The sequence below is a fragment of the Aulonocara stuartgranti genome, assembly GCF_965226115.1.
Source record: "Aulonocara stuartgranti genome assembly, chromosome: 3".
NCBI classification, from domain to species: Eukaryota; Metazoa; Chordata; class Actinopteri; order Cichliformes; family Cichlidae; genus Aulonocara; species Aulonocara stuartgranti.
The window spans coordinates 59,220,715-59,240,343 of record NC_138941.1 but is presented as its reverse complement, the minus strand read 5'-3'; the positions used below and the strand labels follow the sequence as shown (position 1 = coordinate 59,240,343).

The 19,629-nt window shown below is 43.6% G+C and overlaps 1 protein-coding gene across 1 annotated transcript in view; it reads right to left on the bottom strand.

Annotated features, from left to right (window-relative positions):
• Positions 1 to 19,629, bottom strand: part of LOC309701846 (uncharacterized protein) — a 124,460-nt gene that overhangs the window by 3,342 nt on the left and 101,489 nt on the right. The gene's annotated exons all lie outside the window — the stretch shown is intronic.

Here is a 19,629-nt window from a genome sequence, read left to right as displayed (position 1 = left end):
GATATACTCCAAAAATGGCAGGGAGAGAATCTGTTCATGTATGATAATTGCCATTTCTGCTTAAATGTAATGGTCTGGAGTCCTGCTTGGCATGTGGCAAGGACTCGAGACCATTACAGACTACAGGACCACCAAACCCTCCCCCACATCCTCTGATGTCTCCTTCCTCAACGAGCTCAACAACTTTTATGCTCGTTTTGAGCGAGGGAACCCCACAACCACAACCAAAGCAGACATGACGCCAGACCACCAACCTCTGACTCTCTCCCCCACCGATGTAGGAGCGGTGCTGAGCAGGATCAATGTCCACAAGGCTGCAGGTCCTGATGGCATCCCCGGGCGTGTTCTCAGAGCGTGTTCTGGGGAGCTTGCAGGAGTGCTCACAGACATATTCAATCTGTCCTTGGCCCACGCTGTGGTACCGGCCTGCTTCAAATCCACCTCCATCGTCCCGATACCCAAAAACTCCAACCCATCTTGCCTCAATGACTACCGCCCAGTAGCACTCACCCCCATCATCACTAAGTGCTTAGAGCAGCTGGTCCTAGCACACTTCAAATCCTGTCTCCCCCCCACCCTGGACCCCCACCAATTCGCATACCGCCAGAACAGGAGCACAGAGGATGCAGTCTCCATCGCACTGCACTCTGTCCTCTCACACCTGGTCAACAACAACACCTACGCCAGAATGCTGTTTATAGACTTCAGTTCAGCATTCAATACAATCCACCCCTCACAACTCATCAGGAAACTGACAGACCTGGGCATCAGTTCCCTCATCTGCAAATGGTTACTGGACTTCCTGACCAACCGCCCCCAACATGTCCGGCTGGATAACCGCTGCTCATCTACCATCACAATGAACACCGGTGTACCACAAGGCTGTGTGATGAGCCCTTTCCTCTACTCCCTCTTCACCCACGACTGCAGACCTGCTGATGGTTCCAACACCATCATTAAGTTTGCAGATGACACCACGGTGATTGGCCTCATCAGTGACAACAATGAGGCCGCCTACAGGGAGGAAGTGGATCGTCTGGCTGAGTGGTGCGACACAAACAACCTGCTGCTTAACACCGAGAAGACCAAGGAGCTCATCGTGGACTACAGGAGGAATGCTGACCCACATCCACCCATCCACATTAAGGGGACGGCTGTACAGCGTGTGAGCAGCTTCAAGTTCCTGGGAGTCCACATCTCCGAGGATCTCACCTGGACGACCAACTGCTCCAAGCTGGTCAAGAAGGCTCACCAGCGCCTCTTCTTCTTGAGGACTCTGAGGAAGAACCACCTGTCCTCAGACATCCTGGTGAACTTCTATCGCTGCACCATCGAGAGCATCCTGACCAACTGTATAACAGTCTGGTACGGTGTTACGGCCCTAGCCTCTCTCTCTCTCTCTCTCTCTCTCTCTCCTGAGGGTGCCTGTGTGGGCGTGTCCCACTACCTCCCCTGCCTGAGATGCCACCTTTCCCTCCTGTACAGCTGACTCCCATCAGCAATTAAGGGTATTTAAGCCCAGAGCAGGGTGAGCTCTGGGCCAGAGTGCCATTTGTGTGGGTACAGCTAGTGAGCTGTGTGTTTTGTGGTTTTCAGCTAGTGAGCTGTGTTTTCCTTTTGACATTTTGCATTACTGACCAACGCCTGAGTTTTGTTTGTGTTACTTTTATGGTGATAGCGGCTTGTCCGTCTCTTTTAGTTTAATTACTTCAATAAAACTGTTTTATTTAACTGTTTCGCCTCTTGACTCCTTTTTCTGACCCGGTCACTTTTGTTACTTCCCCCTCCCCGCCTAGACCCCCCAGGGGAACGTAACAAGTGGGGGCTCGTCCGGGATATTTGAAAAGGGAGTTCTGTGTTCGATTTGGTTTTTTGATTATCTCGCTTTGTCACCTTTTAGAGATTCATAACTTCCCAGTTAAGGTAGGTGAGTGCCCAGCTGAGCTTTTTAAGTTCCTCCTTCGGGCACTCTTTTGTTATTTTGCCTTTGTTGTTTTTGGAGTAATCCTGGGTGGGGGTTAATTCTCTGTCGGGGGTAGGCAATTCAGGGCTCCGGTCGCTGAAGTTCTGCCTTTAAAGTTGCCTCGAGCCCAGCACGCTCCGGAAGATAGGTAGGGCAAGGTTGTCGTGTTTAGGAACTGGGTAAGTTGTTTTTGTTAAGGTGGGTGTGGCGAGAGGTAAGTTGGTCAGCCAAAGTAAATTGTGTAGTTGTCTGTTAATTGTCTTAATTAGGTTGTGTTTTCCTAACCCTTCACCATCCCCAAAATGGTTGACACAGCTGCTAGTGTACAGGTGTCTAGAGGCTCGTTTGTGAGCAATAACATTCACCTGGTTCCAGACTTCTGTGAATCCGGTGTTCACAGCTTTTTCAGTGTGTTCGAACGCCTGGCAACTGCACTGCAGTGGCCTCAAGATGTGTGGGGGGTGATGTTGCTGTGTCGGTTGACAGGTAAGGCTCAAGAAGCGTGTTCTGGTCTGTCTAGGCAGGACGGCCTGGTTTATGGAAAGATCAAAAGTGCCGTCCTCCAAGCCTATGAACTGGTACCTGAGGCCTATAGGCAGCATTTTCGCGGGTTGGAGTTGGCGCAGGGACAGTCCTATCTTGACTTCGCCAGGGAGAAGGCGAGGCTCTTTGATAGGTGGTGTGCGGCAAGCCAGGTTAATGATGTGGGGTCCATACGTGAGCTTATGCTGGTGGAGGATTTTAAAAACTCTGTTCCGAAGACGGTGGCCCTTTATTTAAGTGAACAGAGGGCTACAACTCTAGAGCAAGCCGCCACCCTGGCAGATGAGTTTACGCTGACTCATACAGCAAGTGCGGTAGGACAGGATATCCCTCTGCACTATAGCGCAGCCTGGACAGGTAAGAATGGGCCAGCTAAGAAGGAAAACGCAGTTATGGTGTTAAGACCTAGGCCCAAACTGTGTTTTTTCTGTCACAAGCCTGGCCATGTGGATGCCAATTGTGTCAGACTGGCACTCAAACAGAAAGCCCACTCAACACGAGAGGGGCCTGTTTTGAGTAAAGTCAGTCGTGGCTCTCAAACTGACAAGCCTGCCAGGCCTACTGATAGGCTAAACCTGGAGCACAGTTGCTCGGTAGCACCCCGTAATCAGTGTATGAGGCCAACTAACCCTGAGCTGCCGCTGGTTGACCCATGTTCAAAACCACCCTTCAGACCTGCACCCCTTGCTAACAATCATGTTTGTGTTTCAGTGAAGCCTGCTAGCTGCCTGCTGGGTTCTCCACACACGATGGTTCGAAGCCCCGGCTATCCCATGGGACACTGTTTTGAGGGTCTGGGGCCACTCTCTGGTAATGTGGTGAACCCACTGAGATGGGATTGGCAGCTCCCGCAGGCCATGCCTAACCGTTGGAAAGCCTGCATTTCGTCCTGACACGGCTATGGACTCACTTTTGGTTACTGTGATTTGACAAACCATGGGTTTGCATTTATGGGAAGGGGTGTTACGGCCCTAGCCTCTCTCTCTCTCTCTCTCTCTCTCTCTCTCTCTCTGAGGGTGCCTGTGTGGGCGTGTCCCACTACCTCCCCTGCCTGAGATGCCACTTTTCCCTCCTGTACAGCTGACTCCCATCAGCAATTAAGGGTATTTAAGCCCAGAGCAGGGTGAGCTCTGGGCCAGAGTGCCATTTGTGTGGGTACAGCTAGTGAGCTGAGTGTTTTGCGGTGTTTCCGGCTAGTGAGCTGTGTGTTTTGTGGTTTTCAGCTAGTGAGCTGTGTTTTCCTTTTGACATTTTGCATTACTGACCAACGCCTGAGTTTTGTTTGTGTTACTTTTATGGTGATAGCGGCTTGTCCGTCTCTTTTAGTTTAATTACTTCAATAAAACTGTTTTATTTAACTGTTTCGCCTCTTGACTCCTTTTTCTGACCCGGTCACTTTTGTTACTTCCCCCTCCCCGCCTAGACCCCCCAGGGGAACGTAACATACGGGAACTGCTCTGCCTCGGACCGGAAGGCGTTGCAGAGGGTCGTGAAAACTGCCCAGCGCATCGCCGGAGCACCACTTCCTGCCATAAAAGACATCTACAGGAAGCGGTGTCTGAAAAGGGCTGGGAAAATCATCAAAGACCCCAGTCACCCATCACATGGACTCTTCACCCTCCTGCCCTCTGGGAGGCGCTACAGGAGCCTCCGGACTAAGACCACCAGGTACCGGAACAGCTTCTTCCCCACAGCTGTCAGACTCCTGAACTCTGCCTCCTGACATCTGACCCACGTTAAACTCATGGACTGAACATACACACACCCACAATGGACAACTGTACCCTCAAACACACAATAATAACATGGAGTGAACCACCACTCACAACCACTAGCACTTTATATAGCCTCTGTAGAAACTATCTACACCCTCACTTATCTTAACTGCACTACTGTATAGCTCTGTGTAAATAATCATTCTGTACATTCGATAATCTTTAATCCTACAACTGTTTACAACTTGCATAGTTCCCATTTCTGTATAACTGTATATCTCAGATTTCTGTAAAGTTATTTATTTCATATTCTGTATAGTTTTTCATATTTATATCCTGTTCATAGCCTGTACATAGCTTGTACTCACTACAGCCTGTACATACTTAGTTATAGAATATTCACAACATACTTCATACCGTGTACATTATAACATACCATAATAGACCCATTTCTGTAATATACTTACATATCTATACTATTGCTAATATATATTGTAATATACCTATATCACTAAAGCACTTCTGGATGGATGCAAACTGCATTTCGTTGCCCTGTACCTGTGCATATGCAATGACAATAAAGTTGAATTCTATTCTATTCTATTCTAAAATTTGTATTTCTGATCTCAATACATGATAAAAAACATTACTTTAATTTAGTGTAACTTTTGAACATTTATTTCCATCTTTGTCACTGAGTGAACTCCATGGTGATGCTCTAGGATAAGAGAAACAGATGCCACTGGCCTAAAAAATGATCCAAGAAATAGAGGTTGCTTTTGTGTTGGGATGGTAATAAAATAAAAGTATTGATGAAAATATTTAATGTCTTTATCATTTTACAAAACAAGAGAAAGTTAATGAGATAAAATTTGAGGGGATAAAATTTGTATTGAGGTCTTAGTAACACTTACAGGTCTCCCATCAAAATTGAAAACAACTTTGCAGATGTGCAAAAATACTGAGATTTAAAATGCGAAACGTAAAGCTCCTGGACCTTTTAGGTACTGTTCCTTTTTAATGACACTGGATTTAATCAATGGCAACCAGCAGACTCCCTTGTCTGCAGAGTCCAAGGAAAATAAAATGGCCTCCCTATGGTTTGTACCAATTTGTCTCACTTCCGTTGTTTGGAGTCACAACCACCTTCCAGTGCCTCATGGACAGGATACGTCCACATGCAACATATGCTGATGACCACCTGGACAACATTATTATCTACAGCAACACATGGGCAGAGCATGTGCAGCAAGTGGCCGTCGACCTGGAATCCTTGATGCAGGTGGGGCTCACGGCCAACCCAAAGAAGTGTGCGGTTGGATGGATGGACAAAACAGCAGCCATCGCATCTTGCCCACACCCACACAAACAAACAAAAACATCAACAACAACAAAACCGAACAAAAAACAAAAAGGTTTTTGGAGTTGGTTTTTACTACTCCTTGTTGGTGCCTGTGCAGAAAGGGTGCCCCAGATCTGGTCCAGTGGATGGTGCAGTACCCGGGAGCATTCGTGAAGGAGGCGAAGACTCTCTGTGGGTAGCCTTAATATTTATGGATGGTATTTTATTGCTGTTAAGAGTATTAAACTATAAAATCAGCTGTATCTGAATAGTCAGATGTATTCATCTATTAAAATAATTTAAAATCCCCAAATATTGTTTCCTTGTTGTAAACATACAAGTGATAGAGTTGATGCTGTTGCTTCTGTTCCCTTCTTCAGTCTAATACCAGTACTCTCCACTCTCAACTGTATAAATATTCTTGAAGATCAGCCACAAGAGGCATTCTCACCAGTGGCATAAGCTGGGCTGCTGCCTAGATCAGGGTAACAATTTCGCCTAGGAGATGCAAAAACATCTCCTCGTGATGGACCAGCAGCGCCTCCTGTGCTGCCAGGGCTCACTGGGTCGGGTCCTGGTCTTGGTCTGCTGAGTCCATATTCTGGCTGGAATGTTCTGTCATGGCTAACGGATGGACTCAGACAGAGTTCTTGCCAGCGACACACAGGAGTCAAAGGGAGGGTCCGTAACAAGGTCCAGGGAAATCTATATACAGACAGCATAGGTTACTCCAACAGGGAGATTTCTTAGAAAGAGCTAAGAGTAGGACCACGGGAGGTTCAACGTTCCAGTGGTGAACTGCGTTAAATAGTTACAGACAAACCCGGACAGATCATCAGGTGGTGGCAATCATCACAGGTGCGTGTGCCAAGATCAAGAGCCCTTAACGAGCTCCGCCCAGCCAGGCAGCAGAGAGAGAGAGAGAGAAGCAAAATGTAAACAAAACCTGTAGCCAGTGTGAGCCAGCCAGAGACCAGCCAGGCGAGACCTCATATGTACTATTAACCATCTGGGTCTGGCAGCCAGTTGTTTCTAACTGACAAGACACAAGTTATTGCAATTTATGAACATGCCAACCAAGACCAAGTGACAAATGTTCAATAAACAAAAACAATATGTAATACATCTAGATTACTTTATTCTTCTCATACTCATTGAGATGTAATTATGCCTTCAGTCAGTTCACTTTGCAACATGTAAGGTATTATGGTATAGAATAAAAAAAACAGCATTTAAAAGAACAAACACACATAGAAACAATTTTGTTTTCTTAATATTATATTCCAATATTATCTTCAAAAAGTAGTTCGCAAACAGGTATGACCATTTTAAAGTTCTCTTCTTATAGTCTGAATTCCATAAGAATGCATTTGGAATACCTGCTTAAGATTTGTTGAATTTATAGTTACAACTATTCAAAACACAATTTTAATGTAGTGTGAGCAAACCTTTGATCTTTCGGTTTGTCTTTTTCATTGAAGCAAGCAAGCAGATTCTCTGTTTGCTACTGTTTCTGTACTGCATGGTGCTGCTATGTGATCAAGATGGTCTCGGAAGGTTTGTCATATATCAGTTTTATTTATACAGCACAAAATTGCAATGACAGTCACCTCAAGGCGCTTTTTATTGTAAGCTAGACCCTGTAATATGTCACCTCTTTTAAGATGAAATTGGAAATACATGCATCCCTATATTTCATGTCATTATAGCAGCATTACCCTGGACTCAATACAGTAACACTTTCCATTGTTCACTGATCGTGAACTAAAGGTGGATCTTTGAAAAGGGCCTGCATTAAGAACTAGTAAATCTCTATCTATGCTGTTTCATGGTGATATTTCATCACTAAATAGGTTGGTAGGTGGTGTCCAACAGCTTTACAAACTTAATTTCAAGTCACCCTAAGAGGCTTAATATTATAAGATAACACCCAGTGTTGGGAAGGTTACTTTTAAAATGTATTCCACTACAGATTACAGAATACATGTCCCAAAAATGTATTTTGTAACGGATTCCGTTATGTTACTCAATGAGAGTATCGTATTCTGAATACTTTGGAATACTTAATATGTTATCATGCACACAGCTACTATTGCTGTGTGGTTTATTACTATTATTGAAGGTTACTCACCATACCAATATGAACTCGATTTTTAAATCTTAATATAAAATGAGTAACAGTAGGGTGGACATTAGGTAAGGCTGCACTTTTTGCAGTGATCTCTTATAGAAAACTATTCCGCGCGTATATAAAACAGGTCTGCGGCTCCGAACCATAGTAAAGGGACCTCTGGTACGGTGTACATTTTAGGACATCGTCAGGTCTCAAGAAAAAAGTTGTCAGGTATCAGACAAAAAAATTGTCAGGTCTCAGTTCTCAAGAAAAAAAGTTGTCAGGTATCAGACAAAAAATTGTCAAGTCTCAGTTCTCAAGAAAAAAGTTGTCAGGTATCAGACAAAAAATTGTCAGGTCTCAGTTCTCAAGAAAAAAGTTGTCAGGTATCAGAAAAAAAATTGTCAGGTCTCAGTTCTCAAAAAAAAAAAATTGTCAGGTATCAGACAAAAAATTGTCAGGTCTCAGTTCTCAAGAAAAAAGTTGTCAGGTATCAGAACACAAGGTACCATACAGAGAGAAAATCTTCTTGCAGGTGGCGGTGTTGTCATGTCCCACCCAATGACTGTATAAAAGCTGGACGACACGACAGCTCCCCAAAAATGAAGCCAAAACGTCTCTATCGCCCCCTGGTGTCTGGCTGCAGTATATACGTCATAAACCCCACCTCCCCCACGTTAGCGGATGGGACTGGGGTCAGACTAAAATAAATTTATTCTCCTCAGATAATTTTTTTCCAAAGATTCTTTCTTTTGTTATCAATAGTTCTCATCACGCTTATTGATGTTCAAGGGGTCTCCTCTCCCATAAGTTTGATTCTAATTCCTACCGCGGTGATGTTAAATTGGGGTGAAACGTCATCATAACAGCTTTGACTGGCAGCTGCAGTCACGGAGAAACTTGCGTATCTCTGTTCGGGAATAGCAGATAGAACGTAGGCTCTGAGAGGAGGGCCAGCGTTTACGCTACGAAAACACGACCGAGTGTTTTAACCTGACAGCCTGAGGTGTTCTTCAGTAAACTGGACTACCCGACAGAAGGACCCGAGGCCCTGCTGCACTTTTTCGGTAAGTTAAACGTGTTTGTCAGCTAATCCGTAACTACCGTCCTTAGCTCGGTCCTGAGACCTAGCTAGCTAAGATGAGGACTCTGCTGTCAGGGTTTGTTTAGCTAATCTGTGCAGGTGAATGAATTTACACCGACTAAAGAAATCAAGAGAAACGCTCCGGGCTACTCAGTCACTAATTACTGTACTTTTATTACAAGTATTATACTGTAAAAGCAACAGGCTGCACCCTGCTTCAGCTCCTGTGCAGAGCTGATTATTAAATATTGAAAACATGCTGTTGTTTGCACGTCTCTTGCCACATCTGTAAAGACAACTTTAAAAAAAAAAAAAAAAAAAAGCTTGTACCTTGTAGCTCTTCATTAATCAGGAACTATGGATTAAAGTACTGTAGTGTACTGTAATACTGAAAAAAATGTAAGAGAACAACTTCAGATCTTGAGTGTGTGAGGACAGAAGAATCAGCTTTATTTCAATTTTGAGGGATAAAATTTATATTTGAGTTTGATGGTTCTGTTCTCTTTGTGATTACAGGAGCTGCCCTCAGATTCAGACCTCTGCACCACCCAGTGACAGCAGACAGATCATCCAACATGTTCACATGTTAACTGCAAAATGAACTGATGAAAACAATACAAAGGTTAAAGTACCACATGTGCTGTAGTGAAAGCTGCAGCTGTTTTATTGATAAAGTTAAAGACAAAAAAACAAAAGGATTAATCACCCATGTAACTGTGTCACTATATATCAGCATTAACAGGACCTCAGTTTGGTGTTTCAGAGCTGCTGATCTCAGACCTGCACAGCTTCTGTTTTAAACACTTGATGTACAGCTGTATAAAGAGCACGTTTGAGTTTCTCTGACACAATTAAATAAAACCTGATGAAGGTCAAAGGTCACAGTTTTCACAGTTTTTTGCAGATAGTGTGTTATTTACCATAATGTGATTCAGAGTTATTCATACCAGAGTAACCAGAGAGGATCATATCTTTTTAAATATATAACTTTCTACAGGACTGAATATAATACCTTTATGTAAAAGTCCGGAGCCTCTGGGGAGTATCCGAGTATTTATAACATTACACAAACCAAAGGTCTCCATCACAGTGTTCATGAAATGCTGGGTTTATCCATCTTCTGGGGTGGGCCTACGGAGGAGTGCTGAAGATTTCCCTGTGAGGGAGCTGCTGGTGAAGATCATGAGTCCTGCTTGATCAATGCGATGAGCTTCAGTCTTCCTGGTGTTTCTTAAATGACGCCTCTTTCAGTGGGTCAACAGAACTTCTGGCACAGGACAGCTGTGATGAAAGAAAGGGAAGAAGTTTCTCCAAACCTCTGGACCCAGGAAACCCATCTTGGTCCTGATGGTCTCACTCAATAGTTTCTCTCCAGGGTGAATGTAGCTGTTATACATAATATGGATTATTATTAAATAAAAAGAACAAATTAGACTACACTACTGAAACCTTCTGCTGCTGTTTTTAAAGTTTCCTTGTTACCAGGCTGAAGAGATTTAAACAGTTTTAAATCCATTACACTCATAGTCTTAAATGTTAAAATCTCAAAGGACAGCATTATATTTTTGATATTAACAGTAACTCTGGGCTTCTGTGGAGTGTGTAGCCGATCTCATCGCTGTCTAAAAATAGATTAAAAAAAAAAAACATAAGTGCTGAATCCTTCAACAACACAGACTATTAGAGTAGCAGCTGTCTGTGTGAAGCACTTGCTGCAGGGTTGCGCCATGAATGTATTCAGCTGCCAACAAAAAGCAGGACTCAGTGCGGGCGACTGCCATGAGTCTGACGATGTTGGGGTGAGACAGTCTCCTAATAAAACAGAAATATCTCCGAATAAAAAACAAAAAAAAAAAAATCAGTTTCACCACTGTCGCTAGCTAGAATGAATTAGCCAGACAAAAATAGTACTGATTTGGTTTCGTACAAAACTAGCTTTCCTTCTCTGATATGTAACTTTCACAACATAACCGCAACTTAATATAACACAACTGTAGCAAAAATATGAACAAAAGTTAAACTTACCTTATGTCGTTAGGAGCCTGAACTGGTCTTGTGTCGCTGTGCTTCTGTAACAAGTAAAACTCCGGTGAGGTCAATGACCTTACGCTCTCCCACTGTCACACGTTGATGACGTATTTGGAAATCAATTCGGGTGGGACATGACAACACCGCCACCTGCAGGAAGATTTTCTCTCTGGTACCTTGTGTTCTGATATCTGACAACTTTTTTCTTGAGAACTGAGACCTGACAATTTTTTTTGTCAGCAGGCTATTACTGAAATACACGTGCTATATCATAAACTATGATATAAATAGGGAGGTCCTATTAGCATGTTTAGTTTTAAAGGACACCTTCCTGCCTTTAGTCTCCTTCATGAGCAGTATTAGTTTTCTTCTAACATCCAGAAGTCTGCACGATGTGTTTCATAGTTTGTAACAAGCCTTTGACAGGTAAATATAACATGACCGAAAAAGCAAAAAAAAAGAGAGAGAGAGAGTGTTGACATAAGAAGAGAAAATGCTCTCAATTATGGAGACAGGCAAATGGTTCATTTATGTCTGATGTGTGTTTATTCCTCCCTAAATATTGTCGGTGAAGTTTGCCATGCACGTCACATTTTCCTGCACATTTTTAATACCTCTGCCAACAGAGAGAGAAAAAAAAAAAAAAAAAAAAAAAAAAAATCACATTCTAACAGACAGCTGGTGCTTAGAATACAGTTGAATAACTATTAAAAAACAGATGATATTTAGATGATAGTTCAGTCTAACACATGTGCCAGTGAACCATTAAACGTCTGTGAAACTATGCAGTTATGAAACGTAACTTTAACCTCAGCCAAACCGATTTGCTCAGTTGTAAATAAAACAGCGAAGTAAACGTGACCCGACAGACAGAACCTGAGTGAATGAAGTCCAGCATTTAACCACTGAGAGCTAAAACTCAGCTGAGGTTTGAAAGCTGTGTGCCGGTGATTGGACATCAGCCGCTGATGAAGCTGTTCGCCTATAAAGTGCTCTGTAAGGAAACAAGCTCCAGCAGCTCTGCGCTCGGGGAAAACACTATATTTACTTATCTTGTGCAGAAAAATGCGCTGACATTGCGTTATATCGAGCACCGGCTGCCCGGTTAAACTGTGACTATCACCAGGAAACGTAGGCGTGTTTCTTGAATTAGCAGCAGGTGTTAAACAGCTGACAGATGAGGAGGAGGATGCATGCAGGTAAACTGAGGGTCTGTTGAGCTGATTGCTGGTTTCGTGAGAAAAATGTCAGCTCGTTCTTTATGTTACAGAAGCACAGCAACACAAGACCAGGCGGAAAGAGACGATCGTTCGGTGAAAATGAGAATCTGCGAATGCAACATGTGGAACACGGAGAGTGGAATATGTAAACAAACCGGTTAACGTAACCCCCTCGGTGCGCTCTGCATGCTAACTGTTAGCAGAGCTAGTGAAATCTCTGAAAACATCTGAGCACTTTTGGAAACATGTTCTATGTTGACAACCTGACCAGACATACGTCGCGACATTCGCGGCTAAAACACTGTTAAAAGTGTAGTTGGTGACAGAAAAACGGGGTATTTTAAAACTACACCACCACCATTGCCTGTGATTTGATCTGCATTCTGGGATACCTGGCTGCCCCAAGTCTACACAAGCAATCGATTTTCTAGGATCGACCTGTTTTGACTTACTTTGCACGGCAACCAATCAAATGTTAGAGAAGCTGCATGGGCAGCGTTAACCCCGCCCCCTGAGTTTGATGGGTGAGGCTGACAGATAAAATTATTTCATGATGAGAGCCAGGCGCCAGGACTGCCAAAATGAAATAAATAAATCATTAAATAATTAATTGTGTCAATAATTAATTAAAATGTGAACTACATACATAATTAAATGTGTCAATAATTTAATTACATGTGTCATAACTATTTATTTAATTAATTATTGCCACATTTAATTAATTCATTATGGCAGTCCTGGCACTCCATACTGGCGTTCCATACAACGGAGGCCCAATATCAGACAGAATTCCACTCTGTAGTGAGCAATCATAATGAAGCGGTTGGTTTTATTTTGTGGATTCAAGCTGCTCTTCATATTTTTGGCCACCAGATGTCACCAGAGAGGACTGTGTTGAAAAGCTTCGAGTAATGAACCGTTTTTCAATACAAGCTTCAGTGCTTCAGAAAGCTTCATTTGGCCATCACTACTATCTACATAAACAATTTACTCAAACTTAAACATTCATTTTAATATCAATATAATTTTTTAAACTTAAATGCAGTAACTATTTCCCAAAGCATAAATACATTTCCACAATTGAGCTTCCATAGATCCCAAACATATAAGCAGCAAATACAAGTCCAAGCGTTTACCGATAGCCCGTCTAGCTCAAAGTCTTCCTCACAGTGGAAAGTGGATTGTGCTTCATTTGCTGTCCTCTCAGTATGTCGCACCCAGGTCAAATGACTGCTGCATGCATTTTATGGTCTACTAGGCACGCCAGCCCTTGATTGCTCTAATTCAGCTCACCTGGCAGAGCGGCGCGCACCAGGCTGCGCTTAGTTGTAGATTGCACACAAGGTCTAATCAGCGGCCACGTGCAAGCAGCAGCACAGAGCAGGTAGTGGGCAGGAGGAGGAAGAGAGGAGTAACAGCCACACCTACTAGGTCAGCGCGACAAGTTTAGTTTTTTTAGTTTAGTTATCCAAAACAACGATTGTGTTGTCAGGATCTGCTTTTAAATTAAACATAGAAATGTCTGGTTACGATGCATGTAAGGGTGGGTGGTGGGTAGGGGCCAACAGCATCTGCTCCCTTACACCTGACACATGGAAGCGCTGTGTGGTTCTACAGGGAAGAACTAAATGCAGACTAAATGTAAATAGCAGCTTGCTGAAGCACAAAACTCAGCCATCAACTGATAGAAACTAAGAACACTAATACTAGGAGAGAGCACACAGCCTGGGTTCGGACAGATCACAATGCGTCGATGAACAAAGGAAAACTGAAAACTTAAATGCACAAATGAGCTCAGGGATGAGAGAAAACACCTGAACACAGCTGAATGGAATGATGGATAAATAAAACAGGAAACCCAGACTGACTACAACACAAGAGCTTGACACGGACAAAAAAGTAAACAGACTTCATATGGAGACACACAAACATGCATAGACTAAATACAAGAAATTGAAAAAGGAGGAAGGGAACACAGAATAAAAGAAAATCAATTAAACACACATAAGTGTCATGGTCTGGGTGTGTGGCTGTAAAATTCCATTGAAGGTCTGGACCTCCCTGGTATCCACGCATGGGCAGGGCCTACAGCCTCCCTCACCTGAAGCTGATTGAGGCAATCAGGTTGGAGATTTAAGCTTCAGACTTTTTTTGGAAGGAATCTCAGGAGAAAGATCTGTCATTTAAAAAAAGATTTTGTTTGCATTGGCATTTGAAATTATAAGTTTACACAGTGCTGGTGACCTCTGTGTGAATCGGCAGCATGCTTCATAAAAAGGACAACGCTCAAGTGCGCTGCACAACATTATATAGTGAGACAAAAGCATAGATTATAGCAACTATCCTCCTACTGCACGGATGTGGCAGTCTTGGTGTCTGCTGCGAAGCATCCTCATATTTCCATGACCTCGTCTGGTGTCTTCGTCTTTCTCTGTAAGAGACAGAAAAGGAAAACACCTCTCTGCCTAGCCTTGATAATTGAATACTATTATCCATTTTTCTTCTAGTGATTCAAAGTTGGTTTAGAATATCATGTTTGGGACTCTCTGACCCAGAGACTTATTCTAACCATTATCCATGTGTGTAAGCGTCTTTGCAATCGAGAATATGTGGCAAGATCTGAAAGTTGCTGTTCACAAACGCTGTCCATCTAATCTGACTGAGCTGGAGCTGTTTTGCAAAGAAGAATGGGCAAGAATTTCAGTCTCTAGATGTGCAAAGCTAGTAGAGACATACCCTAAAAGACTGGCAGCTGCAATTGCAGCAAAAGGTGGCTCTATAAAGTATTTACTCAGGGGGCTGAATAATTACGCACACCCCACTTTGCAGTTATTTATTTGTAAAAAGTGTTTGGAATCATGTATGATTTCCGTTCCACTTCTCACGTGTACACCACTTTTGTATTGGTCTTTCACGTGGAATTCCAATAAAATTGATTCATGTTTGTGGCTGTAATATCAAAGTCAAAGTCAAAGTCAAAGTCAAAGTCAACTTTATTTGTCGATTCTGCCACATGTACAGGACATACGGAGAATAGAAATTGCGTTACTCTTCACTCCCTAGATAAATAGCAAATGAACATTTAAATATATTTAAATATAAAAGTGATTAAAAAATGCAAGTAAAATAATTAAAAAGTAAAAATTTAAATAAATACAATTTTACATATAACAAGAAAGCTATATAATATACAATATAATGGGTAAGTGACATTGAGTGTAAACCAGGCAGAGTAGTGCAAATAGGCAAATAGTGCAAATGGAGATTTGGTAATGTACGGTAAGAGAAAGTGTAACAACAAAGTCTTATGAGGTAATGGCAGTCCAATGCTCCACAAAGTGACTGGTAACTGGTGCAGGCCAGTGAGTGAGTCAGAGAGTGTGTGTGTTTGTGTGTGTGTGACAGAGTTCAGTGAGACCGTGGAGGAGAGAGGGGAGAGGGGGCAGAATCGGGAGGGAGTTAAGCTTCCTGACAGCCTGATGGATGAAGCTGTCCTTCAGCCTGCTGGTCCTGGCCTGGAGACTCCGCAGTCTCCTCCCCGACGGCAGCAGCTTGAAGAAGCTTTGCATTGGGTGTGTGGGATCAGCCGCTATGCAAAGGGCTTTTTTAGTGAGACGGGTGCTGTAAATGTCCTGGAGGGAGGGGAGAGAGACACCAATGATCCTCTCTGCAGCTCTCACTATGCGTTGGAGGGTTCTATGACAGGACGCATTGCAGGCTCCAAACCACACAGTGATGCAGCTCGACAGGATGCTCTCGATGGTGCCTCTGTAGAAAGTGTGCATGATGGGGGTTGGTGCTCCTGCTCTTCTTAGTTTGCGGAGAAAGAAGAGACGCTGCTGTGATTTCTTGGCCAGTGCTGTGGTGTTGTACGTCCAGGAGAGATCCTCTGTGATGTGCACACCCAAGAACTTGGTGCTGCTCACTCTCTCCACAGACGCTCCGTCAATGGTCAGAGGAGCATGTTGGGTGTGCATTCTCCTGAAGTCCACAACAATCTCCTTCGTCTTCTCCACATTCAGAGAGAGATTGTTGTCAGCACACCACGTGGCCAGGCGTCTCACCTCACTTCTGTAGTCGGTCTCATCCCTGTTGCTAATGAGACCCACCACCGTTGTGTCGTCCGCAAACTTGATGAAGAGGTTGGAGCTGTATGATGGGGTGCAGTCATGGGTCAGCAGAGTGAAGAGGAGGGGGCTCAGCACACATCCCTGCGGGGCCCCCGTGTTTAAAATGATGGTGCTGGATGTATTACTGCCAACCCGTACTGCTTGAGGTCTTCCGGTGAGGAAATCCAACAGCCAGTTGCACAGTGAGGTGTTGAGCCCCAGCTGGACCAGTTTTTGAATGAGCTGTTGGGGGATTATGGTGTTGAATGCTGAACTGAAATCTATGAACAGCATTCGAACATATGAGTCATTTTTGTCCAGGTGTGTGAGTGCCGAGTGGAGTGCAGTGGAGATGGCATCATCGGTTGAGCGGTTGGGCCGATAGGCAAACTGGAAGGGATCCAGGGAGGGGGGCAGGACAGTCTTGATGTGTTGCATGACTAGTCGTTCGAAGCACTTCATCAGGATGGGAGTAAGTGCAACAGGACGGTAGTCATTAAAGCAGGAGGGAGATGACTTTTTTGGAACCGGAATGATTGTGGTGGCTTTAAAACATGTGGGGACGACAGCCTGGATGAGTGATATGTTGAAGATGTCTGTGAAGACATCAGTGAGTTCCACTGCACAGTCTCTCAGTGCACGACCAGGAATGTTGTCAGGACCCGGAGCTTTATGTGCATTGATCCTGCTGAGGGATCTCCTCACGCTGTCCGGTGACAGAGTCATCACCTGGTCACCAGGAGGGGGTGGGGTCTTCTGTGCAGTGGTGCTGTTTTGGGCTTCAAAGCGAGCAAAGAAAGTGTTCAGCTCGTTCAGCAGGGGGATAGTGCTATCACAGGTCTGTGGTGGGGGCTTGTAATCTGTGATGGTCTGAATGCCCCGCCACAGGCTCCGTGAGTCTCTGCTGTCTTTGAAGTGATGAGATATTTTCCTGGAGTACTGTCTCTTAGCCTCTCTGATGCCACGGGAAAGGTTGGCCCTAGCTGTCCTCAGGCTTGCCTCGTCTCCAACTCTGAAGGCAACATTCCGAGCTTTCAGCAGCCTGTAGACCTCTCCTGTCATCCATGGTTTTTGATTGGCCCGGACAGTTATGGTTTTCGTGACTGTTACATCCTCAATACACTTGTTGATGTAGGCAGTAACAGTCTCTGCGTACTCCTGGAGGTCAGTGGTGTTGTTATAGGTGGCAGCCTGCTTAAACATGTTCCAGTCTGTAGTATTGAAGCAGTCCTGTAGAGCCTCTGAAGACCCCTCTGGCCACACTTGTATCCGCTTACGAACCGGTTTGGTCACTTTAACGAGCGGTCTGTAAGCAGGCATTAGCATGACAGTGATATGGTCTGAGGCGCCGAGGTGGGGGAGGGGAAAAGCTTTGTAAGCTCCTCTCTGGGTGGTGTAAACAAAGTCCAGTGTGTTATTTCCCCTTGTTGGAAAGTTTATGTGTTGTTGTATTTTTGGAAACACGCACTTTAAGTCTGCATGATTGAAATCCCCAGCCAGGATGAGAAAAGCATCAGGATGGGCTGTCTGCTGCTCACTGATGTGCTGGTACAGTTCATTCAGTGCCTCATTCCTGTTGTTGACATTGGAGGAGGGAGGGATGTACACAGCGCACAGGAGTATGGCTGTATATTCCCTCGGATATACAGCACAATGTGTAACACAATGTGACACAATGTGACAATGTGACACAATGTGGAAAAATTCAAGGGGACCAAATACTTTTGCAAGCCACTGTACATGTAGAAAATATAGAAAATATATATAGAAAATATAGAAAATATAGAAAACAAAGCACCGAACGTGAAGAGCAGAAAACCACTGCATCAAAGCACACCGCCATCTTTGATTTAATGACAGTTACAATTACATAATGTTGAACATGAGTTAGTTGTTGTAGCTCCAACTTTCGCATAGTGAAGTAGACCCAAAAGCAGCAGCAGAGCCACCATCATCTTGATGAACACAGTCTGCAAGATGAGGTAAACATTATGGTAGGGCTGTGGTCAGTGTTGGGAAGGTTACTTTTAAAATGTATTCCGTTACAGAATACAGAATACATGCCCCAAAATGTATTCTGTTACGTATTCCGTTACGTTACTCAATGACAGTAACGTATTCTGAATACTTTGGATTACTTAATATATTATCATGCTTTTTACAACAATGTGAATGTACTATTGCTGTGTGATTTATTACTATTGCTGAAGGTCCGCGACTCCTCTGACTAATACGGCGGGGTCCCTGTCGGTTCATACCCGAAAAATAGCTTTACCTTGTTGAGTGGGTCAATTTTTCTTGCGAGAGACAGAGAGAGGCGTTGAAAGGCTGCTCCAACGGAACTTATTGTTTCGGAGGAAAACACGAACACGGTGTACAGTCGAGTCTTAATAGCTTACTTACAACTGGGCTCGTCAGGCACTCTTCTTGGCTGAAGTGGTTATTATTATATTTACATGCTTCCAGCTCCCGTTTTTCCTCGACGACAGCTCGTACCTTTCCACTCCCCTTTTTCTCCCTCCTGGCGCTCACAGACCCATAACGTGTATGGCAGTCCATTCTCCCTGCAACACGGACTACACTGCCCATGATGCTACATTCTTTAGAGCTATGCTTGTAGCATTCTGCCTGTTAGCTTAGCACAACAACAACAACAACGAAAAGGCGCTTTCTCACCCAGGAAACACACAGTCGCAGAAAGAGAGAGAGAGCGAGCGTCGCCCTGTAACCATGGCAACCGTAACGCTGCTGCCTGGAACTACAGAACTTAGCTGTCAAACAAAACCCAAACAGTCCTGACCCGCGACAATATGAAACAGGAAAGTACCGCAGTGTAATCCATTTATTTCAACAAAGTAACTGTATTCTGAATACCACCTTTTTAAACGGTAACTGTAACGGAATACAGTTACTCATATTTTGTATTCTAAATAGGTAACAGCGGTACATGTATTCCGTTACTCCCCAACACTGGCTGTGGTGAATCTGAAAAACACAAAAATAACCAAAGTAAGTACAAAAATGTAGTTTTTAAAAGATGATTAGATTATTAATGGAAATATCCAAACCTATCTGGCCCTATGCAAAAAAGAAATTGGCCCACTTTTTTTTGCAAAATTCTTTAAGCGGCATCTTTTTTTTTTTTTTTTTTTTTGCCACACTGGAGGGGTTTCAAGCATAAATGGCTTGTTTAACATTATGTCAAGCATTTCAAACAGATTTAGGTCCAGAGTTTGACTAGACCACTACAAAATCTTTATTTTGATGTCAATGACTTTGTTGCTTTGAGTGTCCTACTTTTTTCCCCCTTGTCTATTATTGCTTGTTGAGATCGTATAGCGTATTTCACTTCATCAGATGAGTTCTATTTAAGTGAGTCACCAGGTCTAACTGCAATGAGGGATGGGTGCGTCATGTAAACGCAAATCCTGTTTAAATTTAATGAATCATTTGTTGTAAAGTTTTGTTTGTACAACACTGTGTTTTATCTTTTACTAGACCATATTTCAGTT